This window comes from Leptidea sinapis, chromosome 1 (assembly GCF_905404315.1).
Source record: "Leptidea sinapis chromosome 1, ilLepSina1.1, whole genome shotgun sequence".
Lineage (NCBI taxonomy): Eukaryota > Metazoa > Arthropoda > Insecta > Lepidoptera > Pieridae > Leptidea > Leptidea sinapis.
The window spans coordinates 20860242-20877168 of NC_066265.1; positions in this window are offsets into that span (position 1 = coordinate 20860242).

Sequence of the window (16927 nt, forward strand, 5' to 3'; positions counted from 1 at the left end):
CACCTTGAATACATTTTCAAGATAATTGGCAAATACTTCTGCTTTCTCAGCGTCCGTTCGAGCCCATGAGTTTGATTGTTTGAGGGGAGCGTGATGTTCTTGCGGCTTTGCAAAGGATTTAGCAGCCTTCCAAAGCGACGTTTCGCCCTTTCCCTGAGGTGACAATCTTTCGAGAGTATTTCGGAATGAAGAATTTGCCTGATCTTGCAATAGCTTCTTTAGCTGTTTTGCTGCTCGGTTGAAGGCGGTTTTATCTGCAGGATGGCGAGATTGATGCCAGATTCTTCGTAGTCTTCGTTTCTCTCTAAGGCTTTCTTTAATCTTCTATTCTGATTGTAGTGACATCTTTGGAAGGCGAGTGGAGACTGGTGAGTTTTTCCACGCCGATACTTGGATCAGGTTTGTGAGGTACAAGCAAGCATTGTCAATATCCTCCGGAGTTTTCATAGGAACATTTAACTGGATATATTCGTCCAAGAAATTACGAAAGCCATGCTAATCAGTTTTTCCACTAGATAAGGAGTCAGATGGCTCGCCATGAATGACTGAAGTACTTAAGGTGAGGATTACCGGCGTATGATCAGATGAACCGTCAAGGCTCGATTCTACAGTGGAGTAAAGATCGCTGATCCCCTTGGTTACAAAGAAGTCCAACAAATCTGGAGTCTTGTTAATATCTGTTGGCCAGCTCGTCGGTTCTCCCGAGGATATTGGAGTGAGGTGGAGACTATCAAAGCAGCTTTTAAGCGCTCGGCCTCTAGGAAGAGTCATGCGAGAGCCCCAATATGTATGCTTAGCGTTCCAGTCCCCTCCTGATATGAATTTGGTTCCAAGGTGAGAAAAGTAGTCTTCAAACATTTGATAGGTTATTTTATGCTTAGGTGGGCAGTAAACGGTGGACAATGTAATCGGACCTGCTCGGTCATCAAGTCTTATGGTAGTAGCCTGAATATGTTGGGTAGAGTATGCCTCCAGCACGGTATATTTAAGGTTTGATCTTATCATTATTGCGGTGCCCGCATGAGCTTTGCCTATGTCAGGATGAGGCGTAAAGTAGATGTTGAAATCCTTCATTCGGTAGAGACTATTTTTTGAGGAATGTGACTCGGAGATAAGAGCTATGTCAAGATAATTATTTTTAATTACTTGTTCAAGTTCAAGTATGTTCGATGACAGCCCATTGATGCTCCACGTTGCTATACGTAAGGGGATTACGAATGTAGTTTAGAGACAACGGACGTCAATAGGTTTAAGAGAGTACCTATCTGTTGAATGAGTTGGTCTATCTTTTCGGATTGTTTAATTAAGATTTGTTCTTTCCGACTTTGTTGAGGGTTGGGTTCAGTTTCACAGTCAGTGTTAGGGCTGCCTCTATTTGCTGTAATATCAGAGTAGCTTCACTTGTCACGGAGTTGGGTGGGATTAGGTGCTAGCGAGGGTTTGTTGGGGTGATCTTGTGGTTCAATTGGTTTAGTTAATTTCATGTCGTTCATAGAAGGTCGAGCAGGGTGTTTTCTGTTTTGGTTTGCCTTTCTGGACGCGATTTCCAAATAAACCTGACAGCCTTTATAGTTTGCAGGATGGTCGCATGTGCACAAAGCACACTTTGCTGGAGATTTGCGATCTTTCTTTGGACAATCAGCGGTCTTGTGTCCTTCCCCACATTTAACGCATCTATAGGGGCGCATGCAGTTATTTTTGGAGTGACCATATTGCTGGCAGCGCTGGCATTGAACAATTGTTTTCGCTTTTCGAGGGTCTTATATTATTACTCGCTGGTGGTGGATATACTCTATATTTTTCACTGCTTTGTTGTCATTATTTAGTTCCAAATTGACGAAAAATGTAAAAGATGGAGTTTTGTCTGGACCATATCGGGCGTTAATTATTTCTCCACGGACTTTATTACCAGTAGCTTCTATCGCATCGATTATTTCACTATAAGGTGTGGTATAATGAAATTTCTTTATTACTATGCGATATGCCTTCTTTTCTTTTGGCGTAAACGTGTGACTATCAAACCTTTGGCCCTTATTGCCGATATCACATCCTTGTAGGTTTCCGGGCAATGTACAAGAACTCGCAGTAAATTTTTGTTTGCTATCCTTATTTTAAATAGTTTGGCATCACATACTGATTCTATAAGTTTAGACAATTCATTTACGTCTTCTATTCCATATAGAACGATAGGCGGAGGCTTATTTGTTTTTAGGTTCGGTGTGGAGTTCTTCTCATTTAAGGCTAGAGGAGAAAACCTATTTGATACTGGCACGGGAGTGCTGTTTGGTGGTGAATCGCTTGTTCTTTTCCGCTTGTTAGTACCTGGCACCCGCTGCCAGGGGGGAGGTGCTTGCTGGGTGCATGGGTTATCAGTCATATCCACACTGGATCTGGTCTCTTGATTGTAGTTCTGATTAGTTGACAGATTTAGACATATCGCTAAGAGAAGCTGAGCGTGTTCTATTAAATAGTCCGGAATGGAATACTTGTTGAGTGAGGGTTTTTTGATTGGTTTTGGGTGAGGTAGTTTTGTTTTCGTTCATATTAGTTTTTATTCCCACGCGTAAGGTCGAATTTAGTAGTTACTCTCAGGGTGACGCCTATTCCTGAGAGAAGGCATTGGTTCAACGACACGTCGCCCAGTGTGTCGAGGTTGGTCGCTAAAGACTGAGTTAACCCATCAGTCATTCATCGTATTAGCGCGTGCCTCACTGTAGGATTGGGGGATTAGTTAGAGAGGTTACCTTCCTCGCGGTCCGAGTGGCGAAGCTCAGACCCCCGTTCCTGCAAAACATGACCGCAGGCTTACGGTCTGGGGTAGCCGGTTAAGGCTACACTTCGGTTTTTCTGTCGGGGTTGTCTCCCTTATCTAGAAAGTCGGTTTTAAGGCGCCAACAATTCGCCTGGCTGGCTCATGAGCCATCTACCCATGGATAGAAACTCTGTCCTGTCTACTGACAATAAGCTTCTAATCTACAATGCTGTATTGAAGCCCATCTGGACCTACGGAATCCCACTGTGGGGCTCTGCCAGAAATGACGAGATCCATCAATATCTTGGCGTTCCCAGTGTTCAGTCGGAAATTGATAAATTCAAAAGGAAATACGCTGATCGCCTCTCGGTTCACCCAAATACCCTGGCTAATGATCTCCTAATCCGTCCCAGAGCGATGAAAAGGCTGAAAAGGAAGGATGTGTTATAAGAAGGCAGATGGGACACTGGTCTCTTCGTCTAAACGTCATACTCACCCAACTCATCCGCTTATAGTCTTGTGACTGATCGCAGATCCGACTTAGATAAGAAAAAAAAACTTTGAAAAATATTATTAATTGGCTTGATAATAATGTATTAAGTAGTTGTGAATTTATTGAAAACGAAGTATATGCAATTTCGTGTAAAAGGACGTAGAGAAACTGATCTTAATATTAATTTTAATGGAATAAATATTGAAAAAGTTGATAGAACTATATTTTTAAGTATGCTCTAGACTCTAGAGTGTATAGATTTGTGTTTGTCCTTAGAAGACTGAGGAGAATGGCTTCTAATAAGTTATATTTAATGGCATACCATGGATATGTCGCGTCTGTACTCAGATATCGTCTTCTCATCTGGAGAAACGATACAGGAGTACATCAAGCATTTGTTGCTCATAAAAAAGTATTCGTTGTATAATCTGCAGTTGACCCGAACTATTCACGTAGACTTATTTAAAAAGTGAAATATTTTGATGATTCCAAGGAAATGCCTTCCCCACGTAACCGAACTATGGAATTGAATTGCGCGATATCTCCAGACGATATACGACATAGGTAGCTTTGAAATCATTGCGTACTTATAAGGCTGGCAAGTGGCAACACTTGTGTTCTGTTGCCGACCTCTTCCATGAAAAAATATAAATAAACAATGGCGGCAACTCGTCACATAATAGTTGTGTGGGTAATTATTGTAGTACAAGTTTTTATTTTTAACTGCGTCATCATTTATCTTCATCTGCACATTACGTCGGCTTCTTCCGTAAATAAATGGTAATAAATGTTATATTCATCTTGTTCTACATATTATAAGTCATTATTAAAGTAAAGTCCATCACAAGTTGCTTAGGGTTTCCTTTTACAGGTACAAAATTATTAAGTTTTAATATTGGTACTTAATTTTTAATTATCATCCCTCTATATTGAATAAGGTTGTAAGAATATAGATTTGTGACCCCTATTTAACTATTTATAGCAAAATCAGTAATAATTATAAATTACAAAACTGTTTAGATTTTATATTATTGTTATACTTCAATATTTTGTTAAATGCATACCTATTGTTCATTATGTAATTAATTGATCCCATATTCTGTAAATAAACCACGTAAAATAATATTCACTAAAACAATATCAGAACTGTCGGGATTGGAATAATTTGTTACTCCTAAGCCAAATCAAGTGACGTCGTTGATGTGAATTGATTCGTAAACAAAAAAAAACAAGACTTCGTATTTCAAAGTGTTTTCACTTAATAATATGTTGCCAGTATTCATTGTTATTTTGTATCTAAGAACACCAGGAAAACATAATATATAGGCGGTATTAACCCCAGGTTAATGCGAGGTTCAACATCAAAATTCATCCGTTATTTAAATAAAGTCTTAGATCGCTCCCTGCCTCTAATTACGAACGTTGCAAATGGAATCCTTTGAAACACAGACTGCAATACTAATCTGAATTAGAGAGAAGATTCAACAAAAGACAAACATGATGCAATTGCATCGTTTGATGTTCAATTCTTTTATTTTGTAGCAAAAAGGAATTAAATTTGTTGTTGATTGAATTGTCCGTCACATAATGTGTTTCTGTTGGGTAATAATTCACCAATATTATAGTGATCAATGTTAATGTTTCTTACAAAAATACGCAAAATCAGCGTACGGATAAATAAACCTCATATTTTTAATACATAACGATATAATATGGCATTACTAAATGACATTATCTGTGTGGTCCAATGTTTGTTTCCCTTTGTCCTGGGAGTAAAAATATAAGGGACGTTATGAAAGAATCCAAATAGAGTACTTTTGTGCCTTTTGTGCCAAGGTGTATTTGATTCGGTGATGCCCGTGCATTCGTGTTTGGAAGACGATATTTTGAGATCTAAATGATGCAGCTACGTATATGTTTAAGAGGGGACGCTAGGAGCGTTATTTCATACCAACGTATTCCCCTTTTTTCTCCTTTGATAATGCTTCTAGAGAGGAGATTTTTCGCCAAAAATCTGGATATGTTAAAGCTAGGTCTGTACGTTTTGTTTTTCACAATCAACTAACGGCATAAGAAAATATGACTCGTAGAAAATGCTATTCTTATACCGCCCTGTTCAGACGAATACGTAACAATTTTGAAAGGTTTTAAAGGAAAAATCAAAACGTACGGACATAGACTCATTCTTCTTGAATACAATATGTATCAAAAAAATTTTGGTAGGTTCAATATTCTAGAGGAAAACAGGGGAATACGAAAACTCTATTTAGTCAAAATTTTGTAGGTATAACCGGTCTGAGCTGTATTTGTCCCTATCGCACTCGTCGGGAGAAGGCTGGAGGTTAGGGTTCGTTAGTTGGCCAGTCCGGAGTATAACTTATGAGTTATGCATATAAAATATATTGCATTGCCCAGATACTATTATTTGGGTTTGCTTGTCGATTTAGTAGAATTTATTTATTGGTAATTTTTGTGAATGTGAGATGTAAATCAATATAAGTTACCTACGGACATTGGCGGATTTACCAGCCCGCTGAGTAGGCTGGAGCCTAGGGCGGTAAATTTAATTCATATTTTTTATTTCGATTTACAAATTGAAAAAAAAATATACACAAACAAAAATGAATTTATAATTTGGAGAGAAATTAAAATATTTAACAAAAATTGGAATATACTCCTATATACAGTGCTAAATAATAAATATTTCAACATCTCTACAAAAACAATTGCTTTTATTGTGAGCTCCACACAACGCTGGCAATAATTAATGACTGGAATTGGAAAAGGAAAAAGCGTTAAAAGGGTAAATCTCACACGTTGGTCAGCTAGAGAGGATTCATGTAATAGTTTGAAAGAATCTTGGCCCAAAGTTCTTAAAACTTTGCAATCGATCAACGATTATTGTGCCGAAAAGCCTGCGCGTGGCAAGAAGCAGCGGGAATACCTTTTAAATTAGAAAAACTGGAAACTGTGGTAATGATTGTTGTATGGTATGTTTTTTTGAAGAGAATAAACAACGTGAATGTTCAAATTTAGACTTTTAACAAAGATTTTATTACCGTTGCTGATCTTTACGACGAGAGAGAGAATTTCAAGTACTTCGAAGAAAAGGCTATCGAGTTAAGCGTATCGAAAGAATATACAAGAGAGATGAAAAAAAGACAACCAAAAAGAAAAAAAGATTTGATGAAACACCCGATGAAGATATTGGAATAGCTGCGAGTGATTACTTCAGGGTTAAAACGATTCTCGGTTTCATAGATAGACTCATATCCGAGTCTGTCTTCATTCCTGCTCGAACAGAATCTAGGAAACATTTATCCTAACTTATAGCATGATATAGTAATTCGTATGGCTCTTTGTACACTATCGACAAATTGTTCAGGAGAAAGAAGCTTCTCTTGCTTGAAGAGAGTAAAGAACTACCTACGATCCACTTTAAGTCATGAAAAGCTCAACGCTGTAGCTCTCTTGTGCATAGAGTCAGAGCTAATGAACAAGATTTCGTACGACGGTATAATAAGTGTTTTTGCAAGTCTCGTAAAAAAGTATTGTAATGCTTTTATAATTTAACTTAAATTATAATACTAACAAATAATTAAGAAAATCTATATCTATTGTATTGTTTTTAAACTGTAAGAGTAATAATAAATCAACGTTCGTCATATATATATTTTTTATGTAAGCTTTATTCATATTATGTAAGTGTTGTATAGTTATAAGACATACCTTACCTTACTTTTAAGTTACTTGGAAAGTGCTACATGAGTGAGATATATTTTGCATAAAATAATGTTTTTTGATAATTCTTTACTATAAAAAATAATCAAGGATCTAAGACGTTACCATAGTTTTCAATGATACTAACCATACGGGAAAAGTTGAGTTGATGTAACACAAATCAATAATGGAGCACAAATCATAAAGTTGGAATTTTATTGATAGAAAATTGATATGATTGTAGACTAAGATAAGTTAACCTCTAAATTTTGAGGCGGCAAAAATTTAATAGCCTACGGGCGGCACATTTGTAAATCCGCCACTGCCTACGGATAGACAAGTATATGTATAAATTATATACGCAACCACAAGTAGGTATATGGGCGCGTTTTCACTGACACGGAGCTGGGCGAAACTGAACTTGAATAAGTAGAGATTATGAGTAGGTAGATTGTGATTGTTCAACTCATGATAATGTATATATTTATTTCGATATATAGGTACTGTAAACATACTACAATAAAATATGATTATTATTACACACAAAAAATAATATAGTTATTTTTCAAATAATTAAGTAATTTATTATATCGTTAATTCTACTCTCTCAAAGTCAAAGTTCTTTATTTGCCAGAAACATTCACAAGTAAAGTTGTTACAAATTTAAGAGCAGGCACATGTTTCGTCTTGACAGACATGTAAATATTTTTTTTGGTTTCACTTCACAATATTATAAACCTAACACAATCAATTATTACTGCTACATTTAATTTAATCAGCGTAAAGCCTACTGAAAGACCCTACAATACACATTTACAATAATAGCTGAAATGCTAAGAGATAATGTAGTAAAAATAATCACAACACAATATAAGTAATACCTACTATTGAAAAAAAATAGTATTGACGCCAGTTACCACTTTGTTTGATAATATTCATTAATTATTGAGTAAAAACATTTTTTTTAAAAGTGTTAATAATTTAAATTTAAATCTATTTAACACTGTCTCCTCTGTTATTTCTTTTGGTAATTTATTAAATATTTCTACACACATAGCATGACAGTTTTTTGGTACAAAGTGGTTCTAATGTGGGGGTACTCGAAGTCTCGCAGGATCACACGATGGAAACAAAGAACAGTCGCCCAGCCGAGTGAATAGATTTGAATTTTTCTTAAAAAATAAGCTAGCCTCTAGTACGTCAATTTTGGTAACAGTCAGTATGTTTAAATTTAAAAATTGAGGTCTGCAGCTATCGAAGGGCCCTATCGAAGAGTTTGTTATATGGACACATTGTTTTCTATTTTTAATATAAGTTTGTAGCCAGTTGAAAGTAATTCCCCTTAAACGATATTGATATCATTTATGTAACAATATATCATGGTCAACAACATGGACTAGTAAAAAAATAAGGAATACGTGTCACCTTACATAACAGTGTAGCACCAAAACAAGCCGATTAACGTGTAAATACATAGCCCCACGCACACACTTACACTAATACAAGCCGATAGGCCGTCATTATGAGAATTGTCATCGTCCATGACAGATCAGTTTGCGTCTGCGTGCGCGTTGTGAAAACGTGTAAAAACAATACTACGGAACATAAAAATTGTCAAGGAATTTCATTTCACAGATAGAATAGTAGTAATCACACTTTTTTGTCCTTTTCACAATACAAATTAATTCGATTTTTGGAACGCAAAACCTCCACAATGCTTGATAGTAACATCCAGTGTGACCGGAAAATAAACAGGGAAATTACCCGAAAAATTGGCTAATCCATATAATGGTGTTCTAAGTAGATAATGCATTTTTTTATGAAAATAAAGATCAAGACGAACAGGACGTTCAGCTGATGGTAATTGATACGCCCTGCCCATTAAAATTCACTGCCGCTCAGGATTCTTGAAATACCCAAAAAATCTGAGCGGCACTACAACTGCGCTCGTCACCTTGAGACATAAGATGTCATTGACTATGGAGTTCCCCAGGGAAGTGTTTTGGGCCCTACACCATACCTAGCTTACATCAACCCTCTTTGTAAGATTTCTCCCACATCAGGACGTATCGTTTGCTTTGCCGATGATACTGTGGTTTTATTTCATGGAAATCAGTGGGATGTCGTGAAAATAGTTTACTAACTATCAATACTGCTAAGACTAAATATATGTGATTCAATATCTCCAACAGAAATAATCCTGACGGACAATTTACTCTCCCAATACACACATATCCTTGTAACCGGAAAAACAATCGTAAATGTAACATCCTAGACAAAGAGGAAACCATAAAATACCTTGGTGTTACGCTAGACGAACACCTTAATTGGACGGCCCACATTTATAATACAAAAAATAAAATAAAACGTCTCATTCCATTATTTAGAAACCTAAGAGACGTGGCACCAGTCGAGACAACTATGATGGTGTATCAATCTCTCTGTGTTCCAATCATGACCTATTGCATTTGTGCGTGGGGTGGAGCTGGCCAAACGTTGATGCTTCAGTTAGAACGAGCGCACAGAACTCTACTAATAACAATTTTCAATAAGCCGTTTAGGTACCCAACCAACCAATTACATGAAGAGAGTAAACTTCTTAGTGTCCGTCAGCAATATATTTATGGAATAATTTCAAGATTTCATGTAAAAAGTAATATAAATTCTAATGATAATAACAGAATAAATACATTTCGTACCCCAATCACTAAAACAGGCTTTGCTCAGTCACAGTATGAATTTAATTCGGCATACGCTTACAACTACTTCAGTAAATATAATAAAAATATAAGTAAAATAAATAATTTCTCGTTAACAAAATCTTTAAAATCATGGCTAATAGTATTAAAATACGAAGATACAGAAAATGTTCTTAAAATTAAAACTTAATATTCAATTACTAACATTTATTTAATCTTGTGCACAGTTTGACATACTAACAAATACTTAAAAAAAAAAAACACACACACACACACTTACACACACATGCACTCATACACATACACGCACACACACATACCTCTTTTTAGTGAGTTTGCTAATTATGTTTAATAATATATATAGCCTTTCGGAAAGACCTACCCTCTGCAACTCAGGGTATCCTATCGCAGAGGGTAGGGCATTTTGTATTTAAAAATATAAAATTTTTTATTCTAAAATTAAAAAAAAATTAAAATCTCATTTTCCCAGTATTTTTTTTTAGTCTTTACCAACATTTTTTTACAGTAGTGTGGAACACTACTTCAAACTGGCCCATATTTGTGTGCTTTACAAGGTGCGGTTCCGGCCACATAACGAGTATTGTTCCCATCTTTGAGCAGAGCTGCTCGCATTGTCGAGGATCCAGTACTCTGTGAAAATTTCCATTACTTGGCGTTGTGGAGAGACGTGGCGTCTTAGAAGACACAAAACAGTAGTTTACTTTTAACTTCAACAATATAATCGAGTCTTCCTCCTGTACCATTAATAATGTTACACGGCGCATGGGCAAGCACTCTATGCTCCTCAATCGTAAAATTAAAATATAGGTAATTATATAACAAAAAATTTAGGTGTATTTGTGCCCGGGCGATCACACGCGAAATAAGACATTAATTTCAATGTGGATCAGGTTATATTAGCATCATGCTAGCCGCAGCTACTCAGCCGGACGACCACATAAACATGGCAGTTAGGATCATGTACAATTTTTTTTTATGATATAAATAAAGTTTATAGTAATAATGTACAATATATCAAACATTGTATTTACTTATTAGTACTTATGTTGAAACATATTATAATACCATAGGAACTTACTTAAATATTAATCATCTTATCAATATATACATATATATTAAACCTACTTATATAAAATATGTAAATGGTACTATAAGTAGATAAATAAATTCATACATAGGAGCAAATTTTGTGAACGGGCTGTAAATCTTTTATTTTTGAAAGTAAAAGTTAGAAACCGTTAACTAATTTTTAAACTTATAAATTTTTAAGTATTTTATTCCGTTTCTTCATAGTTGAGTGTTTTAGCCATTTAATAACATTAATTTTACATTCCCTAAATGGAAGTGAATAAATATTAAGGGATCTGTTAATTTTATTAAACATGTTGGTGGATTATGCGACAAATTGTTTTGTGGCAAATTCTGTTCTTACGATTTTGATTTAATAGACATAAAACAAAAATACCACGAGTTCCAATAAAATAAAATCCGACAGTAAAGTGTTCATAACAGTCATAAGAAACATCTTAAAAGTTTTTCTTCATTCCGATTTTCTCCCGAGATCGAGAAAAGCTCAGTTTGTTTCCAACTCTTGCTGTCTGTGTGTTTATTTTTGTTTGAGAAACTACAATAATTGTTTATCAATATTCAAGTTTAGCCATCGACAACTCTATGTTGATTTTGAAGAAAACAGCATTTATTCAACGCGCTTCCTCGATTTGAATCTGTATAGTACAATGATATAGTATTAAAAGAGGTAGATATGTCACTAGCACGCTGAAAATCAATCGCCTAAATGGAGTCAATTCGTTCCTTTGGTCGTAGTCGCTCTCTCGACACGAAAACGGTACGCACGTTTGTTGTTGACAGCTTACAATTTGATATAGGTACACAATTAAAATGCCGTCTTCTGTTATGGAAAGATGCAGTAATTACGAAAGTAAAAAGAAATCATAGATTTACATACCACAGTCAAGAAATCATGAATTATAACATTTTATTTGATTTCATTAATTCTCTAACAAATTAAATATGACGCCATGACATCGCCGATCGCCGCCAAGCCGAGTCAAGCCGAATGCCGCAACGTGATCGAGTCACGTTGCGGACATAGATTAACGTACAGAAATGGCGAAATATTGATGCTGTCCGTTTCGGGATGATCGAGGTAGTATATTTTAGGAAATTATATAAAAAAAACGTTGTTCCAGTGAATGTAATAAGAAATGTAATAATAAACAATTGCGTATTTAGGTAGCTGAACTATCAAACTGCAAAAACAAGTTTTAGGGTAGGTAGCGGACGTAGACAGTGAGTGCTATTTGCTAGCGTAGGAGTTTTTTTCAGTAACACTGTCCTTTCGGTATATCCCATGCTAACTGCAGAAGAATCAATGGATCATTTTATTCTTCTCCTATTATCTAATTGTAATAAACCCTCAACAAAAAGACATTCATCAATAATATAAGATACAAAAAATAATAGTTGTAAATTTAAAACTTTTTTGGTCGTTAGTAAAATTGTACCCTTAAAATGGGACCCTTAGGTACTGTAAGTAAATTTCGGTTTTGTTTTGTTATGTCTCTATGTTTTTCATTATTTTATGTACAAATAATTGATATCATCAATGTGGCTATATACTATAATTAATATTAATTACATATGACACTTTATTTACCTAATTTCAATGTAGTTTTACTACTTTAAAACTTTTACTACATGAATTCATGAATGAATCGTTTAACACTTTAGGCATAAATCACGGTGTACGGTAAAAAATCATATCTGATAGATGATTCTGTATTTATCTATTCAATTTCGAATTTTATTCAAATACAATTAGCAAATTAGATTTATTTCTTTTTCGCTTGCGATAATTGCATTTACTATACTTCTTTGACGTGTAATCGTAATGTAGTGTGCTATTGCAATGTTAAATTATTCATGTGCGCGTTAGTGTATCATTTATAAACACCGAATGTTGTCTAGGTAACCTATCTATACTTTTATTAAATTTCATAATTCATTAAATATCATTGGTATGTTATTATTCACAGTACTGTGTATATTTGTTTTGATTTTATAATGATAAAGTGCTCGTATAATTCTTTAAACCTTACATAAAAGACATAGCATGGGTTGATGTGTCTACTGCAAATTTAGAGTTCTTTTTTTATGATTTTTGAAGACTTTTGACATTTGCAAGTGTAATTTTTGAAGCTCAAAATGACATTTGCAAATGTAAAAATTTTTAGCACCAAAATACAGCTTTAATGAGAAGAAGTGGCAAGGTACTCATTGCCACTCTTTTTAATCTATAGGCACCTACTTATATACAGTTTCAGCATTTTCCATTGTATGTTATAAGAACAATGTATGTAAAGTGATTCACCAAAATTACCCAGTTTTGACTTACTTGTGTGAGAAAAAAAAAAGAATTATCTTGATGATTTATCTTAAAAACAACTGAAAAGTGTATCGTGTGCCGTAGATGTTTAAATTAGCAAATATTTTATTGCCTAAAATAATAATTAGCAAAACTACTGCAATTTTAGGTGTTAGAAGTATAATATTGATACCCAGCATGTTGTGCAACTACTTGGATCGAACTTATTAAAATCTGTTCTATTTCATCTGTCAGAACTCTCAACAGCTATTCAACGCCTTGCAGAAATTTAAGTGAAATATTTTGTATGCCTTCCAATGTGAACAATTTTGTAGCAAGTTGAAAATATATAAAAGTTATTATGGCTTCATATAGTATACTTATGAATACTTCATTATTAAAAGAAAGAATAATCCTTTAAATTCCAATGATTTTTGTGTTTGATGGTTTGTATAATTTAATAACTATCAGGATTGATGAAATATTTTTAACCAACTTCAAAAAAGGAGGAAGTTGTCAATTCGACGGTATTTTTTTATGTTTGTTACCTCAGAACTTTGGACTGGTTGGACCGATTTTGATGATTTAATTGGCAAGCTAGTGTTTCCCGTATGATCCCATTTAAATTTGGTCCACTTCTGACGATAGCAACCATGAGAAAACCATATAAGTCCTAAATTAGCATTAATTATGTGCGCTACAAATGGACGTATAACTGAATATCACGCCAGCCGATTTGCATGGTTCTTTTTACACTACTTACCTACTTTCCTCTACTATTCTGTATTAACTATAGGATAGTATGATGAGAGTTTGGTTTGGTTGATTATCTAATGAAATGCAAGAAAAAAGTAACGGAACTTCAATTTTTAAGAGCAAAATAACGATTCTCGGCCGAATCTTTTATACGCTATCCGGCTATTTGAGTCACCTACCGTAACGTCGTTATGGTCAAGTAATTGTCGTAGTCGAATATGATGGTCAATGGAACTTAACGGCTTACAGTAAGGGTGCGATCTGACGTTTCTCCCTGACTTCGTTCGTTTTATTTAAACGGCGCAGTCTCATACGAGCGGCACTTTTAGTAGGTCTATTAAGACATTAGTATTTATTCAGAATAGTTAGTGTACTTCAGATTCCCTAAAAATATTGATTTTATTAGCAAAAAAACAACCGACTTCAAAATAAATTATTCCAAAACGATAAAATATGCACTTACTAAAAAGTAAAAAAAAAAAAAATCCGTATTCTTCTACAACTTAATAATAAACTTATTTTTAGAGTTCTCCAAACTAAAATTAAATGAAAAAATCAGTCAAATTATTACGACAAAATTATATAGATGTGTCAGCCAAGCTAGGTTTGTAACTACATATATTAAAGTTATAGATGAGATGTGTTTATCATGTAGATTTTTAAATTAGGGGTTCTCTAGATAACATAAACATAATAGAGGTTTATGTATGAATATAAAAATATATATAATACCCATATACTAAATTTGTATCATCTGTAATCGATATTACAGAATATATTTCTATTGCGTAGGTAATCGTCAGTGAGTCTGAGCGCGACCGACACAATTACTCGCCCAATAAACTCAACGTATGAGATATCAATTTGGGGGCTTTTACGCTGTGACGTAAGGTTTCAATTTGGTTCAGCAGGGCTGGATCAGCGAGGATCTGTCAAGGATTACCCCTGTTAGTAGACAGTGACGCCGCGTCAACTTGCAGCTCGGCAGATGAATATTTATTGTCCACACTGGACACTCCGGTAATGGATCACAGCGGTGCTTGATTTATTGGCAATTTAAATTTAATATGTAATGTGATATCATGTTAAGTAATAACCGCTACAGCCGGTTTTCATTATCAAAATGAATAGAGAATGAGAATCACTAGGAGAAAAATTTAAAGAATTAAACATTTTGAACTGTTGCATTTTCTTATATTCTTGATTACCTTCTTTACGTTCATAAGCACATTGATAAATTTGCTAGAAACTGCGAATATCATAATGTTAACACGAAGAACAAACATAAACTCCTTATAATTCAAAAGAATTGTTAAAAAACTTTTGTGTGGTTTGTACTTTCATTACCGTTAAATACATTTGATATTTACGTGCTATCACTGCTTTGTATTTGAAGTTTTTATTGTTACGTTTTGAATTTTGTTATTAATATTCACATTAATCACAATACAACCTGTACATTAACCTATAATGCTAACAAAATAAATAGTAGTTTATTTATTAATAATAATATCCTAGTGATGCTTGTTTTGCACACCGTACCAAATCGACGTCAGGGCCAGAGGTAAGGTATGCGGGTAGAACTAAAAACTAGACAATATGAGCAGGAAGCGGCCTTCTACCATATTTTTAATGGACGAATAGTATTTTCTTTCTACGGATTTGATCTCTTGGGCCATTATAAATAAACTTGAAACTCTATAAAGCAAAATGAATGAACAAGAAAAGTACGCCACAACATGACACTCTAATCAGAGCATTTCGGTATGCAGGGGCAAACAGCGTTGATCATCACACCATAAGAGACATACATCATCCGATAAAAGTTGATTCCTGATCTATCGCACCGGATAGTTTACGCCAATAATTTAATCAGCAAGTAATCCGAACTCGAAAATGATTTTTCACAGATAACCCCATGTCACAGTATTCGTAATCAATTTATTGGAATATAAGACTTAGTTAATAAGAGTTAATTAATAACTCTATATTTATTACATTATTTGTATATTCTATAGGCTACATACTTCGACTCACGGGTAATAATTATCATAGAAAATTGGTCATTGGTAAAAAAATTATATTTGAAATTAATTTTATTCTAGTTAAAAAAAATTCATACAAACCATTCGAGATATTATATTTTTAACACACAATATATATATATATATATATATATATATATATATATATATATAATTTAAGTAAGATATGTAATACCTTGTCATGCACTCCGAGATGTTCGACTAGAGCATCAACCTAATCATCCATGAGACATAATCGGTCTCACTCGATGGTATTTGATAATCTCCACCCCTATTTCCTGTGTTATTTAAATTTTAATATTAACATTAAGAACAAACGTTATATCTGCTCTGAATGGCATCATTTCGGGCTAACAACAGTATAAATCACAATAATAATTAGTCCAATTACCACCAATACTATCCTGCCACGACAAGGACGTATAGAAGAAGCTCTTTAAATGGTAGGTTTTCAAAAGCCTATTGTAGCGCAAGCCGACAAAGAATTTCATGTTCGGCACCTTCATCAATGGCTGTCAACCAATCGACCCACGTTCATGTTCCTCTACTCAATATAAAATTTGCTCTAACTTAGGGGTAAAGGTACTTTGATAAATGATTTAGTATAAAACTTTTCAGATTTTCTCAAGTTAATTATGATGAAGAATGACCACTATGATTATTGATTATATCTAGTCAGTTAGTAACATCAATCGTTAAGCGATTTTGTAACATTTTAAGTTTTCACATTTTTTTTAAGCATTAATAAGTCTTATGGGTACTAACACGGTGCCTATTTCTGTCTCTAACAACTTATAGATAATTTTCGACGCACAAGAAGAAATTTATGAAGTACTGATTTGAATCGAGCAGCGTTTCGATACGATTGCAGTACTTATACTGTACTGTAGTACTGCTTGCATTACTAGCTTTCGCATTGGGCCGATGGACGTTGTTTGCGAGTATTCTGCGGAGAAACGCAAGAATTGTGCTGCCATTTTCTAGAAATCACTCAAAAATACAATGTTTGTTACCAAATGACCTCATTTGGGGCAGACATGTGAACGAGGATTTAAT